The sequence below is a fragment of the Pezoporus occidentalis genome, unplaced genomic scaffold (assembly GCF_034315485.1).
Source record: "Pezoporus occidentalis ecotype Australia unplaced genomic scaffold, CSIRO_AGI_Poc_V1 ctg136, whole genome shotgun sequence".
Classification (NCBI taxonomy): Eukaryota; Metazoa; Chordata; class Aves; order Psittaciformes; family Psittacidae; genus Pezoporus; species Pezoporus occidentalis.
In genome coordinates, this window is record NW_026913168.1 from 39,529 (window position 1) to 46,573 (window position 7,045).

Genomic DNA, 7,045 nt, shown 5'->3' on the forward strand with positions numbered 1-7,045 from the left:
TTACAACTAACTTCAAAATCCTAAATGGCTCTTGCAAGTATACAAAACATGACTTGAAATGCTCAATTCTTGTTTGAAATGAATTGATGTTAAATGCATTTCTTGTTTTCCTCAGTGCATTGAATGCTTGTTAGTTTTGCTTTGCTGACGGAGAGCCGCCCTTTGTGGTATTGGCATAATTACTAGGAACTGATGAAACACGGCTTATCTTTACTTTTACATCTTAATTCTTTGCAACTGCTGAATATATGCTTTGTAGAAAAAGTAAATAATTTGTAGAGATGACTGAAAAATGTCATTCCTTTCTTACTAGAATTAATTGTCCAGGACCACTTGATTTTTGCATTGAATAGATCATGAATAATTTAGGATCTACAGCTTTTGTGTCTGCCTGTTACTGTCATTGTTATGTTCTGCCCTTACACGTAATGTGTGGCTATAGGCAAGTGCCTTTTATTTGAAATCACTCATCTAATAACATCAGGGTGCTGTAATTCTAAGGAGTTATTTCATGGAACACCTCTGTAAGAAAACAAAATGAGTAAAGGTAGAATTGGGCTCTGCTGTTACCCTTTACTCTGGAAAGCAGAAAGGCATTTCGTGAAGCCAAACTTCATAACTACTCCTTTGGTTTTTGCAGTGATTGGTTGAACATCCCACCCAACAGCTGTATAATTTCATCAGAGTGAATTGCTCTGGTTCTCTGCTCATTTTTGGTTTGTGTACTTATACTCCACTGTATTGGAGGAGAACGGAGGGGATAGGAGCTCTCCTTAACTGTGGTGCACATAGCAAGCTAGTCAGGCTTGATGTTTATAGAAGTAGTGTAAGAACTGGTTTAAAGAGAGAACACCAAGAAACGACAACAACAACCTGTTTACTGAAACAGATTCAGTGGAATTGGAAGGGGAAGCCTTGAAGAGCATAAGGAAATGCTGATTTTCTCAGTTCTAAAGCTGTGAGCTTTTTTTCTCTCCGTTTGTTTTACTCCCTTGTTAAAAGGCAGTAATTCTGGGTCACTGGGTGGTATTCTCAAGCTGCTAGTAACTGAACTATTTAGATGTTAGCTTTAACAGAACTTGGTAGTACATTTTGACAAGCAATATTAAGATCTTAACATTAAAAAGAAAATAATTCCAACATCCTGACAAGAACATTGACAAAAGATGCAAAATGCTGACAGACTTGTGTGATAAATACAGCGATCTGAGTAGGCTTTAGCTGCATCTGGTGTATGTGAAGGGCTATATTCTGCAGGAATGACTCATTCTTGTTATTGTTTTCAGTAAATGGAAAAATGTATTAGTAAGGAAGAGTTGCTAGGAAGCCCGGTGTGAATATGAGGTGAATTCACTGAGACACGAGGGATGATGTGTGAAGTGTTTACAAATGTGCTTTCAAATTAATGTTGGGAGATGGAAAAGGTTTTTAATCCAACTCCTGGGGTGCATCCTCTTACCCCCTTCAAAAGGAGTGTTCATTATCAGAATCTAATTTATTGCGTGGAAGGCTGAATTTCATTGTTTTCAACACAGGTGAGAAGTGTCTCTGAAATCTCTTGTCATGGAAAACAGGAACTCATGAAACTGAAGATAACAGCAGAGATACTTGCAGAAGGGTCCTTGCACATGGGGAGTGGAGGAAGAGCACAGCCTTCAGTAGGAGCCTAACTTGCACTTGGGAGACAACTGGTGCAAAGTAGTGTAATCACAGCATCACAGAATAGTTTAGGTTGGAAAGCACCTTAAGATCATCCAGTTCCAACCCCCTGCCATGGGCAGGGATACCTCACACTAGACCATGTTGCCCAAGGCTCCTGTATCAGCTGCATATTTCATGTCTTGTACCTAGTTTAAAACTTATTTTTTAAGGTTAAATGAATGTCCTAACCGTATAACTATTTCTGTAAGTAGTACACAAGGTTGTGGGGGAAAGGATTCCTCCAGCCTTGATTCTCCCAGCATCTGCTTTCAGGCTGGGACCTAGAAACGTCGTTGCTAGCCAGGAATGTCCTTTTGCACCCATGGTTCCACAGCAGAAGCTTGCTATAAGGTCTGTCTAAAGCATAGCTACCGTAAAGAAAGTCCCTACAGAAGAAATTCTTGCAGAATGTTATTTCAAAGGAAGCAGTTACTAACACTTTGTGGGCTGGGATGTGGATTTAATGGGATAGTTGCTGAGTCTTGATTGGTGTTTTACATGCCAGAGTTTTTCATTGTGGCCCACGCCACTATTAAATTAAATTTCTTTTTTTGTAGCACAAGAGTTGGTTTACAAATAGAAGAGTAAATCCTGCAAAACAGTTAGGCAGTGTGAATATGACTACCCACCTTGCTACCCGAGTTCTGTGGTTATGGTTTTGTGTGCAGTCTTTGAGTATTGAAGCTGACACCAGAAAACCCTTCAGTAGGTTCTCGCTTAGTGATACATGCAATGAAAAAAATCCACTTTTTAATTATGTTCCATAGTCTCCCAATTGCAGGTAACCTGAGTGTGTAGAGCTTTTTGTTTGCTTCTTGCGGTTTTTGGTGTTGGGAAAACCCACACCCTTATCACATGTAGGTAAAGGAAAAAAGTGCCTCTCATCCATTTATTGTTAAAGGGGTAACACTTGCTCTGTACGTTTGAAGGTGAACATGAAGTTGTAAAGACATTTTGAAGAGGATGCTGTTATTTGATTTCATAGGACTTGTATTTCTTAATTTATAAAATGGAAAGTCCGTCTTTGGATGAAGCCTTAAATCATGCCAGTATAATTCTCTTGGTAAGCATTCTAATTCCAAACTAAACATTCCACAAGATCTGAAATCTTTCTGAATGTCAAGAAAAATAATTCAAATATTGCTTCTAGAGAAATCCATGTAGAGTACAAATTTATTAATTATTTTCTTTTTTTTCCATCACTAAAATCCTGCTTGAAATCCAAGTTGTTGAATATAAGAAAGAAATATTCATGTTTCCTCCCTCTTTCCTTTTACAGATGGCCACAGCAGAACTTAGTTGGCACTATCACCTTGATGTTAGGATATAAAAGGAGATGTTGTATTAAAATACTTATAGCAGATGGGACAACTAAATTAAAATCATTGAATTAAAAAGCCATGCAGTATTTTAGTGTGAGAGAGAAATCTGGGAGAAAACTTTGGTTTGATTTTTTTTTTAGGGATTGCAAGAGGAGACATGTTTTTGGTCACTGCAGTATTTGGGTTGTAAGCCAAAGATAATGCTCATCAGGGATCCCCTGTATTTCTTTAGGTGCTATATCTTATCACAGCCTTTGAGCTTTCAGACAACACTTATGGATTTCTCAGTTTCAAATATAACTTTCATTCTGGAAATGTGGGCCTATGAGGTATGTAAATGTTGGGCCAGATAAGGATAATCATGTTTAAGTGTGCCAGTAATAGCTCACACTTGGGTTTGCTTGCAGATGGTACCATGGTAGAACCTTATACTTTAGACTTAGACTTGGCAAGAAATCTGCTTTCTGGTTTTGGTTTATTTCTTTTGGAATGGACTAAGTTGATTAATTGCAAGACAGAGAAAATAAAGTAAAGGTCTGACATCAACTAGTCATGGTATTTGCTCGTTACCTTTGGTGATAGGAAAGATACAATCAAATGCATTTCCTCAAGGCAACTGGTTGAAACAGTGGAAATTCCTTTCACAGTCTTTTGATTTTTCTATTTGTTATCTGAGAATTTTTCTTCTTCTGGGAGGTTTCAGGCTTACCTGAATTTCTTCTTTAATTTCTTTTTTAATTACGTGCCTTTTCCTTTCTATTTCTTAGGTTATAATTTTTTAATTTAGCATTTTATTCTGAAGTGACTTTTGTTTTATATATGTGAGACCCATTTTTTCCTCTTTCTAATTTTTATTGTTTCACTTTTCGGTTTCTGCTTATAGGAATTTGTTTCACTCCTTTAGAATTGCCCCACTTTTACTTACGCTGAGCACTGTGTAGGAAATGTCTATTTAAAATCAAGCTCTTAGGACTTCTGGATTTATTTATTTTTTTTTTTCCCCTGGACTCTTGTAAGAGCAGAGCTGTATGTCATTGCAGTTTGCTTTCAAGTTGGGTTCCACAAACTGATTTAATGGAGCATGCAGCCTAAAGCTTGGGAAGTTCTTGAGGAATTTCTGGGACAAGTTCTTGACCATCATTGACCATCATCTCATTTGTGCTAAGGTTGACCCAATTTTGCCGGCTTGTATCTATCATAGCCCAATGTGTATCTTCATGTTCATGTGATTTCATTATACACAGAGCTTTCCTCAAATCTTGTCTTTCAACTACAATCACCTCTCCTACCCTGTAGTGTCTTCTGATTGACAAAAACATTATTTAATGGTATTTTAAATTGAAAGAACCCTAAGAAAAACTTCAGCTTCCTTGGACTGTATCTAGATAGAGGTAGAAAATAAGTCTTCTCATTCAAGCGTACCTAGAAAGGCTGATGTGGAAAGTTACTATATTTAAAAGATAGGTGAGATTATGATAATATAGCGTGACATCTTGCTTGAAGACAGACTGTTGACTATAGCAGTTCAACCCTACAACCAGTGTTACTACAGCTCACATGAATATGAGTGAAAGTTGGGTAGCCACGGGTATTTTGTTGTTGAAGGAATACCACCATAATCCAGATCGGGTATTTTAACTGAGAAATGCTGGGTAGAAGTAAAGGTTTTCTAGACATGTCTACATGTCTTGAATTACGCTGGGTTTCAGAGGTTAAGTGGGCAGTGGGGAAGATAAGGCCAGAATGTGGATGAACTCTGACAGCAGGGAGTTAAATATATTTTCTTGTGTGTCATTAAATATGGAATTCTGCCCCTGGCAGTCAAGATAACTTACTGTATTCTGCAGCTCATCAGTACATATACATGGCTTCACTTCATTATTCACCAGTGTGACCAAATTTAAGTGTATTTCAACAGGCTTTACTGATACCATTATTTCTGTATTAGTTAGGCCTGTTGGATGCGGTTTCACAGATTATTAATGGAGCAGAAGTGACTCGTCTCAAAGATTCACTCCTGCCCTGCTTCTGCCACTCACTTTGTATCCTCATCCTGATTCAAATCCCTATAGAGCTCCACAATCGCAGTGCAGCCATACAGTGATTTGAACTGGGAAGCTGATCCCAATTAAACCAGGCTTTTTTTCTTTCTTGTTGAGCTACTTTTGATCAGTTTAACTAATACAGTTGCTGATGCAGGTTCACAAATGCACATGCCAGCTCAGATGAGCACCCAGCAGTGGGATGTGAGTAGATACATGGAAGCCTTCGCTCGTGATACTGGCCCATGCTGGTGTAAAATGCGGGCTTGCTACTTCAAGAATATGAAGGCTTCTATCTGATGGTGATGCAAACACAAGCAAGTAATGATACAGTTGGATCGCTGGACAGCTGGACACACAGTGACTCACTCATCTAGAGGATTTTTCACTAAAACACTCTTTCTGTGGCTGGCATTCACTGTCTCTCACTTTGAATAATAATAACTTTCATGGGATACATGTACATTATGGCTTTTCTATTGCATTTCTTATCCTGACAATTCATTGCCCTTTTAGTTTGTTTTAAAGCATTTTTTATTATTTTTTTTTAATATTTCATTCTTCTCACTTGTGTGATGCCAGATGCAGTGATTAGGAAAGGTCACAGTGCTGCTCAGCCATACGTAGCTGACTTCAGTGTCTGTTTATTTGGTCTTTGGTTATTAGGTAGGTAGCATTATCATTTAACAAAGTACTTAGGTGTCGTATCGTGGGAATTGATCTATGGCTTAGCAGAATGAATACAGACAGCTTGAATTTGATTTACCTACAGAAGAGCTACAGAAAAATGAAGTACCAGCTGTTCTTTCTGTGTGCAGTAATGTTGATCAGCTGAAATGAGCTGATTTACAGGAAGAAAAACACAGCAAAGACAATTTATCTCCAGCTTCATACCGTGATTTGTTATTCCAGTATGTGTTAGGGGTATTTCTGGGGGGTGGGACCCTAAACCTGTGAACTGTCAATTGTAATATTCTCAATAATCCTGAGATACAACTTTAGGTTTCTTATTTGTAGGTATGTGAAATACGGTAACGTAACATAAAATATTCCCATAAAAAAGTAGGTTTGAAAAAGAATGGAACAGTGCAGTAACGTAATGGGGAAAACCACAACAGGCTCTCAGTGATGTTTCTGCTAGATGGGACTAAAATTCAGTTTGGTAGAAATCGGCACAGCTGTGCTGGCATCTGTGAAGCTGAACTGACTTGCTCTGTGTGTGTGTGTGTGTTGTGGTGGTTCCAAAGCTCCAAGGAACATTCCTCTTGTTTCCTTAGGGATGTGTGTGTATTTGTATGTAGCTACCGAGTTCACAATTCTTGTTCTGTAGGTAAAATGACACATTTGAAGTACTGGAAATGAGTTGTGGATAGGTTGGGGGTTTTCTGGTGTTTTGGCTCTACTTTTCTCTGGGTTCACTTGCTGGAATTGCTGACTGCTGCAGTTAATTTCAATCCATTCAAGGGCGGTCAAAAGTAAAGCAATAGTGAGCTGCAAAGCCTGGACTGGTTTCACTGATACTGCAAGAGTCTAAACAAAGCCTCTCTTCATCTAGGGTTAAAAATCTCCAGTAGAAGTGTAGCTCTGTATAATTTTTATTGACACAAAAGTAGTAAAAAAAAAAAAAATGGAAGCAAGCAATATGCAAGCTAAAAAGACTGATATATGGCTGCAATTTGCTGTTTATCCTCTTATAGTAATAGGATGTAGAATCATAGAATAGAATCGTAGAATGGTTTGGGTTGCAAAAGACCCTAAGGTCATCTCGTTCCAGCCCCCTGCCATGGGCAGAGATGCCTCACACTAGGCCATGTCACCCAAGACTTTGTGCAGCCTGTCCTTGAATGCTGCCAGGGGTGGAGCATTTAGCACTTCTTTGGGCAACCTGTGCCAGTGCCTCACCATCCTTGCAGTAAAAAACTTCCCGTTTTAGTTTAAACCCATTACCTCTTGTTCTGTCGCTGCAGTCCCTGTAGAATC

General features: G+C 38.5%; 1 long non-coding RNA gene across 1 annotated transcript in view; it reads left to right on the top strand.

Annotated features, from left to right (window-relative positions):
- Positions 1-5,592, top strand: part of LOC134158898 (uncharacterized) — a 28,165-nt gene extending 22,573 nt beyond the window's left edge. The window contains exon 3 of the long non-coding RNA XR_009962946.1: positions 5,223-5,592. This is a non-coding gene — a long non-coding RNA (uncharacterized LOC134158898). The remainder of the gene's footprint in view (positions 1-5,222) is intronic.
- Positions 5,593-7,045: the final 1,453 nt, after the last annotated feature.